Source organism: Somniosus microcephalus, chromosome 5 (genome assembly GCF_052327205.1).
Source record: "Somniosus microcephalus isolate GS21.2 chromosome 5, FLI_Smic_1.0, whole genome shotgun sequence".
NCBI lineage: Eukaryota > Metazoa > Chordata > Chondrichthyes > Squaliformes > Somniosidae > Somniosus > Somniosus microcephalus.
The window spans coordinates 236,768,625-236,787,872 of NC_140991.1; the positions used below are offsets into that span (position 1 = coordinate 236,768,625).

The 19,248-nt window shown below is 45.0% G+C and overlaps 1 pseudogene across 1 annotated transcript in view; it reads right to left on the reverse strand.

The window, feature by feature from the left end:
- The window catches only part of LOC147117612 (leukocyte elastase inhibitor-like), a 57,401-nt pseudogene that overhangs the window by 11,153 nt on the left and 27,000 nt on the right, over positions 1 to 19,248 (reverse strand). Inside the window, exons 2-7 of the transcript XR_015078489.1 lie at positions 14,162 to 14,299; positions 11,330 to 11,447; positions 9,373 to 9,457; position 7,837; positions 3,880 to 3,936; positions 3,616 to 3,783 (exon numbers count right to left, since the gene is read on the reverse strand). The product of XR_015078489.1 is annotated as a leukocyte elastase inhibitor-like (transcript). The remainder of the gene's footprint in view (positions 1 to 3,615; positions 3,784 to 3,879; positions 3,937 to 7,836; positions 7,838 to 9,372; positions 9,458 to 11,329; positions 11,448 to 14,161; positions 14,300 to 19,248) is intronic.

Consider the following 19,248-nt stretch of genomic DNA (forward strand, 5'->3'; position numbering starts at 1 on the left):
AGGTCCCCAACCAGCGGCCATAAGCTGCGAGGGACCAGAGACAGGAGGCAGTCCAGCTTCGCTGCAGCCAGCAGCAATCTGCGACCGTGCCAGAGATTAGCCTGGCCGCCTGGAGACGGGCGGCATTTGTATTATAGCTATGTGTGTATATAGCTTGCTTTAAGGTGTAAATTGTAAGTTTAGAATTAACTGGTAATTTTAAGTTAGTATAAAGTTTAAGTTTATAAGTGTGCCAAATGTTTGTATTTTGGTCCGAGGTCGAGGGACCCGACCATGTCTCCACCTAAGGCAGCAGGTCAGTGAGACCTGGCTGCATGTCCTTTTAAGTTTTGCAGGAGATTGGACAAGGAAGCAGCCCTGTTTGCCCAGCCCGAGCTGGGTATCGAATGAAGATATGGATACAGAATGTTGGGGATCACCTCGCCACTGGACGAATCCAGAGGGAAACCCCGCAGCGACCTTCGGGAGAAACCGGACAGGGTCCGGAGGAACTTGCCTACTCCTCCTACGCGGAAGAGATGGCCCCAGCTGGGTGGGGCACGGCCCCCAACCCAGCACTATCCTGACCGAAGTTCACTTGCAGGAGACCTCGCTGTTGAGGAGTCATGGTGGGGAAGCGCGGGCGCCTTGTCGGATAGGGACGCGTTCCCTGGGAGTGGGTGGTGATGGCCCGGGAAAGATTGTAAAGGGGAGGGGGAGACCCAAGAGTTGCGTGGGTGCGTTCAGGGGAGGGAGGAGCTCACCCGGGGGCCCACGGGAAAAGTTAGTGTAAGTGTGGCTGGGAAGGATGAGTGGGTGGCTGGATCTGGGATCCAAGTTTCAGTGTGGGACCAGGGAGAGCCGCCACACAGGCACCCATCATTTTCTGCAGCCAGTCGAGGGAAGACGGGAGGGGGAGGGACTGGGAATCACGATCCCATACTCCCCGGTCTCAGTCTGTGCCAAGGTAATCTTAAATATGAGGGGAACCCCACCTCCACAAAGGGACAAGGGAACGGCTCGGGGCTGGCGGAGCAGGCTGGTCTGTAAATCCATTCTGTCTGTTTCAAAGTTTAAGACAATCAAAGGGGGTTGAAGGTACATTTACTGCCCGGGTGGGAGGAGCAATACCCACTCGATTTTGCAACCCATCATTGGCACATGATGGTCAGGGTTTGTTGAAGCATGTTGTTCAAGATTTTTTTTGCATTTTGCGTTACAGCCCCAAGTTGAGCAGAGGCATAGGATCCTCTCTGTGTTTGGGATCATTTTGTGTTACAGCCCCAAGTTGAGCAGAGGCGTAGGACCCTCTCCGTGCTTGGGATCATTTTGATTACATCGTGTAACTAAGATTGCAACATATTGTAAAAAGTTATAATGTAAAAGGTGATTGTAAATTTTGATTGCATTGTAATTTTACAAGCGTGTAGGGGTATGAGACCCCTTATTGTAAACTGATGTATCTGTAAGATGCCTACCGTACCACGGTTTTTTTCTCGAATTTTAGGGGAAGTTCGGGGGATCAGTGGCAGATAGCTATTAGGTAAATACAGGGGATGGTTGCTTCGAGTTGATACTTCAAACTAGTTGGGAGTATCAAAAGGGGGGAATGTAGGAGTTTGCAAAATTCCCCTATTTTTCCCTGAAGATTGAAAATACTGTTCCACATCGTGGATGAAGAATTGTATGTTTTGAATTGCCTCTGGGTAGGACAGTGTTTTTTTTAAACATACCCAGAATCGTGAAAAGCTGCGTTGGACAGAGCAGCACTTGGGCAACATCAGGATCTAAGACATTACATTTTTATTAAAATGGTACCTCTGAGTTTCGAACTGTATATTTCAAAGAGGTTTTAAAATGGCCATCAGTAAAAACATGGCAGAGAAAGCATGGCAAAAGGACAAAGAAGCAGCTTGGAGTATGTCTGTGTGGGAGGATCTACAGTGGCAGTCAAAGACCTGCCAATCAAAGGGAGGTTCCCTTCTAAGCAATCGATGTTGTTTATTGACATAAGAGATTAGCCCACTTGAGACTAACCACAGGACAATCGATTGAAACTGCTTCTGTTTACACAGCAATTCAGCCATTCAAAGCACTCACAGACAATGAGATACTGAAGCCATGGAACAGATTTTGATATGCAACAGTTTAGGAATTGAATGGGTTTTTGAAGCACCCATCATTCTGGACAATAGGGCAGTTGGATTCCCTTTTGTTTTAGCCCAGGTGAGCTCCGGATGTGGGCAGGAACATTTCGGCCCCACAGTGCAGACACATTAACCCATTCCAACCACTTTGAATCAACCAATCACAGCGTTTCTCTTGTGTATTGGAACTTTGGGTGCGAATTTTGCAGACAGACTTTTCCAGGTATAAAGATAGCTCCTGAGAAGCTATCTCTCTCTTAGCTCTTACTTCACTGGACCACAGGTGAGCAGGGTTTCTGACTCCTCAGCAAGGCAACCTAGTAAGGAGTTAGGGGTGGTAATTAAGGGGGTATTGCTAAGATTGTTAAATCAACATTGTAGCCACTTACCCCTCATTTTTGCCATCCGCCTTCCTCCATTTAAGCAATTTTACTGTAATTACTGTGTTCGTGTGGCATAGTTTCTTTTAGTTAATAAAGCTTGATTTTTCTCTCATCCAGACCATTTGTCCGTTTTAATATCATTAATTATAAGTCCTTCAGTCAGAACTGGAAGGTGGGGTAGCGATTCGAAACCGCTGTTTGAAAATTGGTTTATTGGAAATTGGTTTACAGTGTAGCAGCAGGCTGCCTGACCAGGTGAATTACTGTAAACCAGGTAAAAGGTTGGAATTGGTCAGAGTGCAGGCAAAGGCTGCAAGACCAGGTAAATTACCTTAAATCAGTTAAAAGATGCCCCCCTACACTGGTTAGACCACACCTGCAGTACTGTGAGAAGTTCTGGGCACCACACCTTAGGAAAGATATATTGACCTTGGAGTGAGTGCAGTGTATGTTTACCTAAATGATACCCGGACACCAGAGGTTAAATTAAAAGGAGAAATGACAGAAACTAGGGTTGTATTCCCTGGAATTTAGAAGATGAAGGGGTGATTTGATCAAAGTTTTCAAGATATTAAGGGGAACAGATAGGGTAGACAGAGAGAAACTATTTCCGCTGGTTGGAAAGTCTAGGACTAGGGAACATAATGTAATACTGTCATTAGAGCCAGGCCTTTCAGGAGTGAAGTTAAGAAACACTTCTACACACAAAGGGTGGTAGACATTTTAAACTCTATTCTGCAAATGGTAGTTGATGCTAGATCAATTGTTAATTTTAAATATAGATTTTTGTTAACCAAAGATATTAAGGGATACGAGGCAAATGCGGGTATGTGGAGTTTGGTCACAGATCATCCAATCATCCATTGAATGCCATAATAGGCTCGAGGGGCTAAATGGCTTATTCCTGTTCCTATATACCTCTTGCATTCCAGATGGGGAGGTGGTTAATGAGGCCCAGTGGTTAAAATTGCCGTGGTCTCATACCGCCGCAGCGGGGTGGGAAACTAACTGAAACCAGCAGTTTTCCACCAGAAACGCATAGGCAGTTAAAATCTCTCCCATTGTTATGTAAACTTCCCTATTCCCTGTTTTGTTCTTTCAGTTACCTGCTCCAGTCCAGTGGAGTTATCATTGATCCCATCAGGCAGCAAGATGATCATACTCAGCTCATTTTGGTCGTAAGGGAGCTCCAGAACCTTGGTTTTGAGTTTCTCAATATAACCAAGGTGAAATTTTGCTACTTGGAACATCATATTTACTGACTTGGACTCTGTCTAAGAAGAGTGTTATGAATTAACATTAGTATAAAATTGACAGAGCAATAAATGTAAAACTTCAGTAACAAGTATTTTATCACCAGAGCAACATACCTTGTTTAGCCTGAAGGGTGTTACATATGTGTCATTTTCATTAAATTTGCTGTTCCACTTTGTAGTGTATGTACCTTTAAGGAGAAGGAGACAGACCATACCTTGGGGCCAAATATGTAACAACATGTCACAACCTGAGGACTGTTTAAAAGTAAGACTGTTTAAAATTAATATTGAACGTACCAAATGAAGTAGAAAGACTGTTTAAAATTAATATTGTTTAAAAGTAATATTGTATGTACCCAACAAATGTCAAATCGATTGACACCTACAGAATGTTGGAAAACTGTACCTTTTTGCTATGTAAGCTTTGGCAATATGGTTCTCTGTAAACTTTCATGCCAATAAAGCATTTGAACTGAACTGAGAACTACTTTTACAGCTCCTGTATACTGTAGTACCGGCAGTGACCACACCTGTATATAAGCCTTGAGCATGCCTCTGTACCCCAGTCTCAAGACTACCCTACTCCAGTAAATACCTGTTGATTGTTAAGTTACAGCATCCGTGTGGTTATTGAAAAACATCATACTCTCAGAATCACGGATCTAACAGTGGCGACGAGTGGCGATTCGAATCCACCTGCAACTCTGCATTTCCCTTCGAGGATTCGCTCCGGGAGGGCGGTGGAAGAAAGTCGAGGCCAGAAGCACGGGCGTCGACCACGAGCAACCGCCCAGTCGTCCGGCAGAGAGTGAACATTGCAGGGGAGGCTGTGGAGAGCCGGGCTTGGTTCCCCAGCCATGACGATCAGCAATAGACTGACGACAGGTACAGCGCAGACCCTTCCCGGACAGCGGCGGCTGGAGCCGACCGACGGCGGAGAGAAAGCCGAGCAGCGTCGACGGGGTAAGACAGAGGGTGAAGCGCACAGGGCGCAGCCGGGGGTTGAAAACCGAGCGGTGTCGAAGAAAAACAAAATGGAGAGAGAGAGGGTAAAGCAGCAGCCGGGTTCAGGACCGAGCGGCGGAAACGGGAAAGGCGCACAAAAAAAAAGAGCATGCACAGAGCACAGCCAGGGCTCAAGGGCTGAACATTGTCCGCGGGGAGAAGAAGGGAGAGCGCGGGAGACGCCATTGAGCCGCGGAGAAGGAAGAGCGCTGGAGATGCCATTTTTAGAAGCCGCAGCGGAGAAGAAAGGCGAGCGCGGGAAGGAAGGAAAGCACGGGAGACGCCATTTTGTGCCAGCGGAGAAGAAGGGGAAGCGCGGGAGATGCCATTTTTGACAGTTAAATCACACCCAGGGATGCCGAAGAGTGGCAGTATCTCTACATTCGACAATGAAGTCGAAGATTGAGCGACATATGTGGAACGTATGGAGGTGTACTGCAGGGCGAATGAAGTGCCAGATGCTAGGAAAGCACTGGTTTTGTTAAATTCCATGGGTGCAAAAACTTATGGGTTACTGCGAAACCTAATAACCCCAGAGAAGCCTGTGAACAAGAATTTCGAAAGCATAGTAGAAATCCTACAGGACCACTTAAACCCCACACCGCTGCTGATAGCAGAACAATTTAAGTTCCATAAAAGGAACCAACACAAAGACGAAAGCAATGCTGAGTACCTAACGGAACTGCGCAAGCTATCGAAACACTGCCAGTTTGGAGCGGGACCAGCAGATACGTTAAGGGACAAGTTTGTGTGTGGGCTGCAAAGTGAAGGAACCCAGAAATGGCTTCTATCAGAAAAGGATCTTACGCTGGACAAGGCTTTCAGTATGGCAGTATCACATGAAGCAGCCGCAAGGGACACTGCAGAGATACAATGGAGACCGCAAGAATATGGCACCAATGAAATGTCCTATGGGACAGGGAAGTGCTATCGCTGCGGCAGAACAACACACGACCAGAAGGATTGTTGGTTCAAGGACCAAGTGTGCAGACAGTGTGGAAAAGCAGGACACATAGCAAGAGTCTGCAGGTCTGGGAAGAAAACCAACAGTAAGAAATCTCCACAGGAGAAGTACAAAAAGGTACACAAGGTGATGGACAGTAGTTCAGACGAACAGAAAAGTGACACAGACTCCGGAAGTAAGGAGCTGGGTTGTCTGAAACTACATAAGGTAACCAAAATGGAGGATCACCAGACTATCTGGGTTACATTCAAGATAGACGGAGTCCAAGTGAAAATGGAATTGGACACAGGATCAGCCCTAACAGTCATAAACCAAAGGGACTACAAGCGGCTATTTTCACATATACCCTTGAAAGCTACAGAGATTGTCTTGAAGATGTACACAGCGCAAAAAGTCTACCCCAAAGGAAAAATAAGGGTAAAAGTGATATATAACGGCCAGGAAATACCTAAAATGGACATATATGTATTGCCAGATGGAGGACCACCACTACTAGGACGTGAATGGATCCGGAAGATACAATTAGATTGGCATTCCATGCAGGCACTGAAGGTTGAGGCCAAAAAGGATGACGACGTCACACCTGGACGACTGTCAAAAATGCTAACTGACGCAAAAGAAGTGTTCCAGGAGGGACTCGGAACACTAAAAGGCATAACAGCAATGATTAAAATAGAGGAAAATGCAAGCCCAAAGTTTCTTAAGGCCAGACCAGTGCCTTATGTGATCAGACCAGCTGTCGAAGCAGAGCTGGAAGGGTTGGAACGTTCAGGAGTACTGTCCAAAGTAGACTGGAGTGAGTGGGCTACACCCATCGTTCCTGTAATGAAGAGGTCGTTCAGTAATACGCCTGGGGAACCAAAGAAGGTCCGCATCTGTGGGGATTTTAAGGTGACAGTGAACCCAGTCCTTCACATGGTACAATATCTGCTTCCACGAATTGAGGATATTTTCGCCTCGCTATCTGGAGGTAAACGCTTAACCAAAATTGATCTAGCCCAGGCGTACTTGCAAATGGAGGTAGAAGAAGCCTCGAAACAATACCTTACGATCAACACTCATAAAGGTCTCTATCAATACAACCAGCTGGTGTTCGGGGTAGCATCGGCTCCGGCTATTTGGCAAAGGGCGATGGATCAAGTCCTGCAAGGGATTCCAGGGACCCAGTGTTATTTGGACGACATCCTGGTCACGGGCGAAAATGACAGTGATCACCTCGCCAACTTGGAGAAGGTGCTCACCAGATTAAAGGAATATGGGCTACGAGCTAATCGCCACAAGTGCGAGTTTTTCCAGAAGCAGATCTCGTATTGTGGCCACGTCATCGATGAAGAGGGGTTACATAAGTCCCCTGAAAAGATTGAGGCAGTAGTCAAGGCTCCAGCACCGGAAAATGTGTCACAACTGAGGTCGTTCCTCGGATTGGTAAACTACTACCATAAGTTCTTACCAAATTTGTCCACGGTATTACACCCACTGAACACCCTACTGCAAACAGGGGTGCCATGGAAGAGGAATGATGAACATAGACGAGCTTTCCAGAAGTGTAAAGAATTGATCACATCAAAAGAGATGTTGGCCCATTTCAACCCAGCACTACCAATTCGTTTGGCATGTGATGCATCACCCTATGGTATTGGAGCGGTGCTGTCGCACAAATTCCCAGACGGGTTGGAGAGGCCAGTAGCCTTTGCGTCTCGGTCACTAACCTCAGCCGAGTGCAACTATGCCCAGATTGACAGGGAGGCCCTCAGCCTAGTATGGGGAGTAAAAAAATTCAACCACTATCTGCATGGGCAGAAGTTCACCTTGCTGACTGACCACCAACCACTTGTCTCCATCTTTAATCCTAAGAAGGGCGTTCCAGTGATGACTGCACAATGGTTACAAAGATGGTCCCTGTTTCTAGGGGCGAATCAATATGAAATAGAACATAAAGGCACGAAACAGCATGGAAACGCTGATGGGCTATCGCGCCTGCCACTGCCTACCGTGGAGGAAACACCAGCAGTGGACCCGATCGAGATATTTTATTCATCAATAATTGAACGATTGCCAGTGACGAACACGGATATAGAGAAGGAGACCCGCAATGATCCGACGCTGTCTCGGGTATATGATTTGACGGTGAGGGGATGGCCAACACATGGCGACTCACTGTTGCCAACATTCTCATCCAGAAGAGAACAGCTGTCAGTATGCCAGGGACAGTGATGTGTGGATCCAGAGTGGTGATTCCACCCAAGTTAAGGGAGAGAGTGCTAAATGAACTTCATGAAGGTCATCTGGGGGGAGTGAAAATGAAAAGCCTTGCTAGGGCTTATGTGTGGTGGCCGGGAATCGATCAACAAATCGAAGACCTAACCAAGAGCTGCTCAGGATGCCAGAAGGTCCAAAATGCACCACCACATGCCCCTCTACACCCATGGGAGTGGCCCTCCTCTCCATGGCAACGGGTGCATATTGATTTTGCTGGTCCATTCATGGACTCAATGTTCTTAATAGCAGTGGATGCTCATTCGAAATGGCCTGAGGTGATCAAAATGTCCTCAACCACTACAGAGAAGACGATTGCAGTCCTACGGACCATATTTGCCAGGAACGGCTTGCCAGAGCAGATTTGCTCTGATAATGGACCACAGTTTGTGTCCGAAGAGTTTCGAAAATTTATGAGAAGGAATGGGGTAAGGCATTACACATCCGCCCCGTATCATCCAGCCACAAATGGATTGGCTGAGAGGTTCGTACAAACCTTTAAGAAGGCGATAAAGGCCATGTGCGACGATGAAATTCCACTACAGCATAAGGTGGACAATTTCTTATTAGCCTACTGAAATGCGACACATGCAGTTACCAACCAGACCCCAGCCATGATGTTCTTTAACCGAAGGTTGAGATCTCGTCTGGACTTGCTCAGACCAAATGTGCGAAGAAATGTTGAAGATAAACAATTCCAGCACATAAATGAGAAGCCGACAAGGAGCTTCAACGTAGGACAACCAGTCTTGGCCCGTGACTACCGAACGGAGAAATGGCAACCCGGAACGACATGCACAAGGCAGGGGCCATTAATGTACACAGTGGATGTCGGGGAGAACATTGTGAGACGCCACGTCGATCAGATCTTAGCGTCACAGGAACGAGTCAACCCCATGTCTCGCGTCCCTGGGGATGAACCCGACATACCGGTAACATCCACCTCAGAAACAGTAGCAGTGGAAACGGATGAAATAACCGACGAAAAGGGGCCAGAATCGCCTCCGCACCAAGAACAAGAACCTCAGGAAAGGCGCTATCCCGAAAGGATCAGGAAGCCGCCCCAAAGACTGAATCTATAAATGGACTATTGTTGTTTAATGTACATGTTAAAGTGTTAATTGTTATTTGAATATTATGGGTACTACTAATCTAAAAGGGGAGGAATTGTAGTGTATGTACCTTTAAGAGAGAACTACTTTTACAGCTCCTGTATACTGGAGTACCGGCAGTGACCACACCTGTATATAAGCCTTGAGCATACCTCTGTACCCCAGTCTCGAGACTACCCTACTCCAGTAAAAACCTGTTGATTGTTAAGTTACAGCATCCGTGTGGTTATTGAAAAACATCATACTCTCAGAATCACGGATCTAACACACTTCCCTTTAAAGTAGATGGCATTTACAAGAACAAGTTTTGTGAGACTAGTAATAGTATCCACTGACAGTATATTTTGGATTGTACCTAAATGAAAGCACACTTCAATTTAGCAAGATGACACATTGTTTAAAGCAAAAAAATATTTGCAGCCGACAATTAGGGTACTATTATATTACATTACACAGCAAAGGTAAATTATTTGGGAACCGTAACTTTCAGAGACTTATGTTTTGCTCAGTCCCATCAGATAGGCCCGGATTTTCCTGGAGCAGGGCACCAAACACAATGGCCCAGTAATTCCTCTCCCAACACGTGAGTACGGACGGGGTACTCACGCGTGTGCCCGGAGGAATTGCCGGTTTTCAGCATGCACAGCGCATGCGGGGAAAACCGGCATTTCCTCTCCTCTGACCCAAGGGGTTAAGAGGCTGAACGCGTGCGACTACACAGGCAGCGCGTGCGACTTGGATTTCCTTTATTTTTAGAGAGTTGCGCATGTGTAAAGGCCTCCGGTTTTTACACATTGAAAAACCACACGTAAGTACTTAGTTTTACAGGTAAGTGGTCTATTAATACAATTTATTTAAAAAATTTCCACAGGTTTATTATTTTTAAAGAATTTACAGTAAGGTAAGTTTAGTTTTAGCCCCGATTTTTTATATAATAATTTTTTTCAAATTTAAAAATTATTGTTTAAAATCGTTTTTTACAGTTATTTATGGTTTCAAAAGGACGTGACTGTCATTTTGATAAAGTTTGAACATCAACCAAGCAGCGATTCTCTGGTAAACTGGCTCGAACATGCCTGGCTGTTAAGACATGTATTTTATTACTTAATTGAGGTTTAAGATTCAATGAAGTTCCTAGAACATAGGAACATATGAACAGGATTAGGCCATTCAGCCCCTTGAGCCTGTTCTGCCATTCAATAAGACAATGGCTGATCTGTATCTTAACTCCATCAACCCAACAAGGCAGCAAAAATGTTTCCACAAGGATTCCTTCAAGGTTGAGACAACATTAAACTTCAAGGGGGAAAAATTCAGTTGTTTGCGCCTCCCGTTAGTGCCTTAAGAGGACGCAAAGCAACTAGCACCCGGGCGCGGCAATGTTTGCGCCACTCATGAAATTAACTAGACATTTTGTGGCGGCGCTAAACACTACCGCCATGATCTCCTGCGCTGGCAGATCGTGATGCCAGTCGAGTGCGCAACGCCCCGGTAGCAGCCCGGACCAGATATTGAGTGGCGCCCCCTGCCTTACCGCCTGCCGCTAGCAACGACAGGTTAAGGGGAGCATTTTGCAGTCAGAAAGGGACTGGGGGAGCACTATTTAAAGGCGACCACTTCCTGCCTTTTTTTGTTGGTGACATTTTTGCACCACGCATTCTGAGAGAGAGAGACAGAGGCTTCTGGAGAGATTCAACGCTGTGTGAAGGAGTTTTGGGTACTGAGCAGCACTTTGCAGGTTCATTCTGATTTGCCCTTCCTTGCTTCACCAGCACTCTGAGGTAGCGCCTCGCTCCTCGGCCTTTGCGCCTTAAGACAGGTGTGAAGCGCCTGATTTAGCGCTCCAATCACCTCCAGGGGCGATAAAAGCCAAGGTTGCCGTTGGAGGCGATTATTAGCGCCAGGCGCTAAGCTTTGCGCACACCCGATAATGGTGCCCCAAAAGGGGCGACACTGAATTTTTCCCCCTTAGTTTATTATAAAATGAAGCCTGTCTCAGATGTAAGCAACCTGCTGGGCAATAACTTTACTGATTCTGAACCCATCAACCTCATTGTATGACTCACCAGCATCATTCAGTAACGGTTTAACTGTCAGTGGCGATCAAAGTAGTGTTAATTCAGCAAATTCAGGATTACCATTGATTTTAATGGGGGCAGAGTTACTTCTTTCCTAGTTTAATTCAAGTAGATAGTGCAACTGCATTGAATTGTTGAAAATATCTTACCCTCAGCCTTGTTCTCTACCCAAGAATTGATCTCCTTTCTGGCAGATTCTGGCTGACTTACGAAACTAACAGCAGCCAATTCTGCCTCGTAGAACTTTAACGTGGAGCTTTGGAATTCCTGAGAAAGAATGAACATAAACGCTCAGAAACGTTTCAAACACAACAGGGAGAAAGTTTACTTCGAGGTAAAAGAGACATCAGAATATATGTAAATTTGCCCATCATTCAATCGTTTCTAATGCATTTAAGGGGAAGCTAAATATACACACCAGGGAGAAAGAAATAGAAGGTTATGCTGATAGGGTGAGATGAAGAGGGGTGGGAGGAGGCTTGTTTGGATCATAAATGCCAGCATGGACAAGTTGGGCTAAATGGCCTGTTTCTGTGCTGTACAGGTCAATCATCACAGCCCCAGGACATCGCTGCAGGAGTTCCTCAGAGCAGTGTCCTAGGCCCAACCATCTTCAGCTGTTTCATCAATGACCTTCCCTCCATCCTAAGGTCAGAAGTGGGGAAGTTCACTGATGATTGCACAGTGTTCAGTTCCATTCGCAACTCCTCAGATAATGAAGCAGTCCATGCCCGCATGCAGCAAGACCTGGACAACATTCAGGCTTGGGCTGATAAGTGGCAAGTAAGATTTGCGCCAACAAGAGAGAGTCTAACCACCGCCCCTTGACATTCAACAGCATTACCATCACCGAATCTCCCAGCATCAACATCCAGGGGGGTCACCATTGACCAGAAACTAAATTGGACCAGCCACATAAATACTGTGGCTACAAGAGCAGATCAGAGGCTGGGTATTCTGTGGCGAGTGACTTGGAAATATATCACCGTTCCTTCATTGTCGCTGGTTCAAAATCCTGGGACTCCCTCCCTAACAGCACTGTGGGAGTATCTTCAACACACGGACTGCAGCGATTCAAGAAGATGGCTCACCACCACCTTCTCAAGGGCAATTAGGGCTGGCAATAAATGCTGGCCGTGCCAGTGACGCCTACGTCTCATGAACAAATATAACAAAAAAATTCTGCATAATTCTATGTAATTCACAGTGAACTGGATGAGTGCTTGTCTATGTTTAAAGGAAATAACTAAATATTCACCACAGCTGTCTTATAATGTGCTACTTTTGTCCATAAAAACAATCCTCTGTATACTGACTTCTTTTGGCTTTAAGAAACAATAATTTTAAAGATAAATTTTGTATTCCTCAATCTAATAGATGCCACTATTGGTAAACAGATTTTTTTTTAAACCTTATTGTCCTTGTGTAGCACCACACTGCATCTTTCACAAAACTATAAGCGCTGACTTAAAAATGTTGACCACAAAATTCTGATGATCCCTTCTGCCACTGGAAGTGTGGCTGGGCAGGACTTCTGTTCTGTTCAAACAACAAAAGTTTAAAAAATAGTTTAAAAGCTTCTTCTCACCTGGTCCCTCACCAAGGTTGACTTGGTGGGAAAGCCACAACGGCTTCTCCACTCAGGCCCATGGTTAAAATAGTAGCCAGGCCTCGCTGACATCATTAAATATCTGCATATTTAAATAAGGCCAATTTCCGGCAGGTGTCCTTCCCATTTGCTCAGAACTGTGGATGTCGGCAAGTAAGACCCCCGATAAAACCCACAGATTTACTTTCCACCCCAAATTCTGCACCCCCATCAATTGTCCAGGTTTTTATCCCACCAAAACATTGCAACCTTGGTGATGTTGTTTCTCATTCACATATTATTCAGCCAGTAAAATGAATGGATGGGAAATCATGGGAAGGACATGTGCCTCATAGGAAGCTTGTTGATAAAAATTAAAAGATACCAGATTAAAGGACCTGTAGGGGGTGTCCTTCAGGACCTGTTTTAAACACATACAGGAGACTCTTGCATGGTGAAGCGTAGATTCTATGAAGGTCCCCAAATCGAGGCTTGTAAAATTGGCACAATAGGACTCGCAGCCCTCCCACCAGCTGCACACAAGGCATCGTGGTAAAAGTACTAGGCACACACACAGGTTTTCAACTAAAACTATGATTGGACTAAAATTGTTGTGCAGCATGATCCTTGAGGACCACCTCTACTGCAGAATGCCCCAGGCACCTGAAGCATGCCTATGGTATGCTCTATGTTGGCTCTAGTGATTAAATGTTCCCTTTTGCAGCACTACTCAGCTGGTGTCCTGGGGCACCACACAGGTATCATTAGCTACAGTTAGTGGGGATAACCTTGATCTATGAGGCTCCTTCCAGAAACTTGCCTTTCTGGCATGTTGGAGCTCCTTAAAATAAAGGCATTGTGGCAATTCATTGGGAAGCAAGTATGAAAGGTTAGAGAAGCTTACATTCTATTGTTTAGCTTTGCCCATTAGGACACATACCAGAAATTTGGGCTCCTGCTGTGCATAATTTTCTGATCATTAGTTTAAATGATCGGAAAGTGATGTGCAGCATGTGTCTGAATTTCCATTGTGTACTCCCAGTAGGCAATGCTCAGCCTCAGAGGCACAAAGTCAGAAAGTTCAGGGGAGCAGTAGAATAGAATTGGAAAAAAAATACAAAATACAATTTAATATTTAAACAGTTAAAATAATGGCGAGCTTTTTATTCTTACAGTATTAATGGTCTTGGAAGCAATACTTATTGCTATTGCAGTAGTAAAAACTAACTGAACTGGTTCTCCTCATTTTTGTGATCTGTGGTACTACTGGGTATTCCATTTCAATGTTGTTATATTTATGTCCCATTGCATTAACATTGTATGTTTTCTTAGTTGTTTCTAAGGGCTTATTATGTCCAGTGGGTGTGACTAATTTTCAGCGATCCGATCTTACCCTGAGACATTTGAATGTTTGCTCTCCATATACACGGTTGGCCAGTTTCAGCAGATAAGGTTTATCAGGTTTGTTGATATCAGCTATTAATTCCTTGAATCTTGGATGGACATCCCATTCTGTGTCAAAATGCAGAACCTGTTGTGAAGATAACATTTAAGATGAGAATCAAGAGGGTTAAAACCAAAATTAATTTATTTATCTGACCATATAACTAGCTAGCTAACTAGCTATCTACATAAAATGGTGGGAAGATTTTCCTGCTCCTGTGCTGGGGCGCTTGCATCACATGTATGTTTATGCAGATTTTTTGCAGCTGATTAGGTCAAATATATTCATGAACAAGCAACAAATTCAACTGAAGAGGTAGGGAACATGTGAATCAAATGTGAAGAAAACTGGGAGGAAAACAGCAATGAGGAACTACTAAATGTGAAAGCAATTAAGTCAAACACAAGCAGTCAGCAAAATCTACCAATAAAAGAAAGAAAAGGAACCAATCAAACTGCTTCAAATATTTTTAGATAATCCTTTTGGCTTTTAACACTAAGCTGAGGTGTTGCTACTGGAAACAAGGCATCAGGTTTTTCTTCTAGAATTCCACTGTCTTCCTGGGGGGTGGGGGAGGTGTCAAACAGCACCTGGAACTGTTCCCTTGCACCACTTATGGAATTTCCCACCAGAACTGCTGGCCGTCCATTACATCCACCCAAATATGGGCATGAGTATTATCATGAGAAATACATCATTAGACTTATTTGCTGTCATTTGTGCCATAGTAACACTAGATGTAAAGTATTGCCATGGTGTGGGAAGGGAAGGAATTGAAATTTTGAAGACCCAAAATGAGGGTAGTAGATCAGAGAGCAATTTACACTCTCCGTGCCCAAGTTTTTGCAATTTTTAAAAATAAATTCTTCAGCTGCCAATCACATTATGCTGCTGAAGAGACTCTCAGCATGCACCTGTGCAAGAAAACTCAGGGAGAAAACTTTCAGCATGCATTAGTATGAATCTTTGCAGGTAATCTGTGCACTGATCAAAGATAACAGACCATGGAATCGATTTTAACTTTTGGGCAGTCTACTGGCAGAGCATGCCAGAAGTCCACCCATTCTAGGGACAAAGAGACCAGAGCCAATTTGAGGACCAGGACTCATTTAAATGACACTGGTGAGCTGCGAGGGTCCAACGGGGGTCACGGGCTGATGTGTGATTCAATCAACTTCAACAGCCACTGGTGATATGTATTCCATATTCTAATAACCCATTGTGTGAAAAAATTCTTCTAATTTTCCCCTTGTTACCAATTTACTGATCAGCAGAAATAGCAACAACAATATGCATTTATAAAGCATCTTTCAAGTAGAAAATCATCCCAAGGGACTACACAAATGCATAATCAAAAAGTTTGATGCTGAGCCAAAGAACAAGATATTAGTTGGGGTAACCAAAAGCTTGATTAAAGAGGTGGGTTTTAACAAGGGTCTTAAAGGACTAGAGGGAGGTAGAGTGGCAGAGGAGTTTAGGGAGAGAATTCAAGAGTGTGGGTCAAGGCAGCTGAAGGCAATAGTAGGGCAAAGGTGGTGGGGGGTGGAATCACAAAAGGCCAAAGTCAGAGGAACAGAGAGTTCAGGTGGTTGTAAGACTGGATAAGATTACAGAGATAAAGGGCACGATCTTGCCAGCCCTGGGGAGGTGGGTATGGAGGCGGGACTGCTGGGAAAATGGCAGAATCTGGGGGCAGGTGCCCAAACCGCCCCCAACCCACCTCCGTGCTATCTTGCCAGGAGGCGGGTAGCCAACCCGCGCTGGGTCCCGTCTCCTTGGAGGTGGGAAGGGGATTAGTGTCACTTATCTGCCTGTTAACAGGTAGTTAACAGGCAGATAAGAGGATTATCCCCATTTTACCCACACAAGTGCGGGCTTCCCGAAGGCTCCGAACCCCGCCAGGGTCACCGAGGCGAGCAGTGGGTCTGTGGGAGTCAGAAGGGTCCAAAAGTGCACTGTGAAGGTAAGTGATGGGTGCAAGTGTGGAGAGGTGAGTATGTGAGGTAAGTGGAAAGTGTTAGAAAAAGTTTACTTACCTTTGTTTCTTCCTGCAGGCTTCAAGAGTTGGGTATGCAAAGAGTCTCGCACCTCCGCGGCAGAGATGACAGATGGCCTTTGCATTCTCCAATGCAACAATCATCTAATTTCTGCTAAATAAAGAGGTTTGATGAGTCTTGAATTCAAGAACTCATCAAACTACAGAGAATGTCAGTGTTTGACAGCTTCACAGAGCTGTCAAACGATGACAATTCATCGGTCAAAAATTTTTGACAAATGAAATGTCATACATTGACGTTCTCTGTAACCGGCTTTCCCTTAATTGGCCTGCTAAGCCCGCTGGGCGGGCTTAACAAGGTCAATCAAAGGAAAATAGCATGGGTTGGCCAGAAGTTGATGGAGGCGGGACTAAAACCCGACAAGTGGGAGTCCCACCCCCAAAAGCACCTCATTGGCAAAATCCAGCCCAAACAGTAGGGCAATAAAGGGATTTAAACACAAGGATGAGAATTTTAAATTAGAGGCATTGGGCGACCGGGAGTCAATGTATGTCAGGAAAGACAGGGACAATGGGTAAGTGAAACTTGGTGTGGGATAGGATACAGGCAGCAGAGTATTGGGTTAGTTGAAGCTTACGGAGGGTGGAGAATGGGAGACTAGCCAGAATAGCATTGGAATAGTCGAGTCTGGAGTCAAGGCATGGATGAGGGTTTCAGCAGCAGATGGGCAGAGATGGGGTGGAGGCGGGCAATGTTACAGAGGCGGAAGTAGGTGATGAAGAGGATATAGGGTTGAAACCTCAACTTGTGGTTCAATAGGATGCTAAGGGTGTGAGCAGTCTGGTTCAGTCTGAGACAGTCACCTGGGAGAGAGACGTAATTGGTCATAAGGGTGCAGAGTTTATGATGAGGGCAAAGACGACTGCTTCTGTCTTTCTAATGTTTAGCCTGAAGAAATTTGCAGCTCCCACAAGACTGGAAGTTGGACAAACAGTCTGATAATACGGAGGCAGTGGGAGAGCTGAGAGAGATGGTGGAGAGGTAGAACTGGTTGTCATTAATTTACATGTGGAAACTGATCCCATGTCTATAGATGGTGTTGCCAAGGGGCACCATATAGATGCGGAAGAGGAGGAGGTCAAGGATAGATCCTTGGTGGACTCGAGATGTAACAATGTGACGGCGGTAAGAGAATCTATTGCTGGAGATTTTTTGGCTATGATCAGATTGGTAAGAGTGGAACCAAGCATAGACATTTCCATAGAGCTGGACAACAGAGGAGAGGTCTTGGAGGAGATGATGTGGTTGACCGTATCAAAGGCTGCAGCATGGTTGAGGAGGATGAGAAGGAATAGTGCACCACAGTCACAGAGGATGTAATTTGTGACTTTGGCTAGGCTGTTTTGGGCAGAAAACTGATTTGAGTGATTAAAACGGAAGAATTGTAGGAAAAGTGGGCACAGACATAGGAGGCGACTACATGTTCAAGCACTTTGGAAAGGAAAGATTGAGGATGGAATAGTAGTTTGGAAGAACAGAGAAGTCAAGGGTATTTTTTTTAAGGAGGGGGTTGATGATGACTACTTTGAAAGTTGTGGTTAATAAGGTTGGTGAGCTGCAAATAGCAATGTGGGAATATGATGCAGTGGCGATAACCGAGACCTGGCTCAAAAAAGGGAGCATTGGATGCTTAATATTCCTGGGTACAAGTTATTCTGGAAAGATAGGAAAGGAAAAAAAGGAGGAGGGGTAGCAATTTTGATTAAGGAAAATATTACAGTGCTAGAAGGAGAGAATGTTCTTGAGGGGTCAAAGCCAGAATCTATTTGGTTGGAGTTAAGAAACAATAAAGGAGCTATTACGCTATTTGGTGTATTTTATAGGCCACCAAATAGTGGGAAAGAGATAGAGGAACAGATTTGCAAAGAAATTACCGAGAGGTGCAAAAACTATCGAGTAGTGATAATGGGAGACTTTAACTACCCCAATATTGAATGGGGCAGTGATTGTGTTAAGGGCAGAGAAGGGGAACGATTTTTGAAGTGTGTTCAGGAGAATTTGATCAGTATGTTTCCTGCCCAAAGAGGTATGAAGCATTGCGGGATCTAATCCTGGGGAATGAAGTGGGTCAAGTGGAGAATGTCACAGTTCAGGAGCATCTCGGAGATAGTGATCATAGTATCGTAAGGTTCAGATTAGTTATGGAGAAGGACAAGGAGCAATCTGGAATAAAAATTCTTAACTGGAGGAGGGCTAATTTCAGTGAGGAGGGGTCTGAACCAGGTAATTGGAGTCAAAGACTGTAATGGTGCAATAGGTGGCCTTTAAAGAGGAGACGGTTCAGGTACATCTAGGTACATTCTCAAAAGGGGGAATGGGGAGGGCAACCAAAGCCAGAGCTCCCTGGATGATGAAAGAGTTAGAGAGTAGAATGAAGCAGAAAAAGGGGACGTATGACAAATGCCAGCTTGATAATACAAGGAAGAATCAGGCTGAATATAGAAAGTACAGAGGACAAGTGAAAAAGGAAATAAGAGGGGCAAAGAGACAGTACGAGAATAAATTAGTGGCTAACGTAAAAAGGGCTCCAAAGGTCTTCTATAGGCATATTAATAGTAAAAGGGTTGTCAGGGGAGCGGTGGGGCCGATTAGGGACCAAAATGGAGATCTATTGGTGGAGGTAGAAGGCATGGCTGAGGTACTAAATGAGTACTTTGCATTCGTGTTTACCAAGGAAGAGGACTTTGTCAAAGCTATGGTAAACAAGGAAGTTGCCAAGATATTGGATGAGATAAAAATAGATAAAAAGGAGGTACTAGGAAGGCTGACAGTACTTAGAGTAGACAAGTCACCCAGTCCGGATGAGATGCATCCAAGATTGCTGAGGGAAGTAGGGGTTGAAATTGCGGAGGTGCTGGCCACAATCTTCCAATCCTCCTTAGATACAGGGGTGGTGCCAGAGGACTGGAGGATTGTAAATGTTACATACTTGTTCAAAAAAACAGAGAAGGATAAGCCTGGCAATTACAGGCCAGTCAG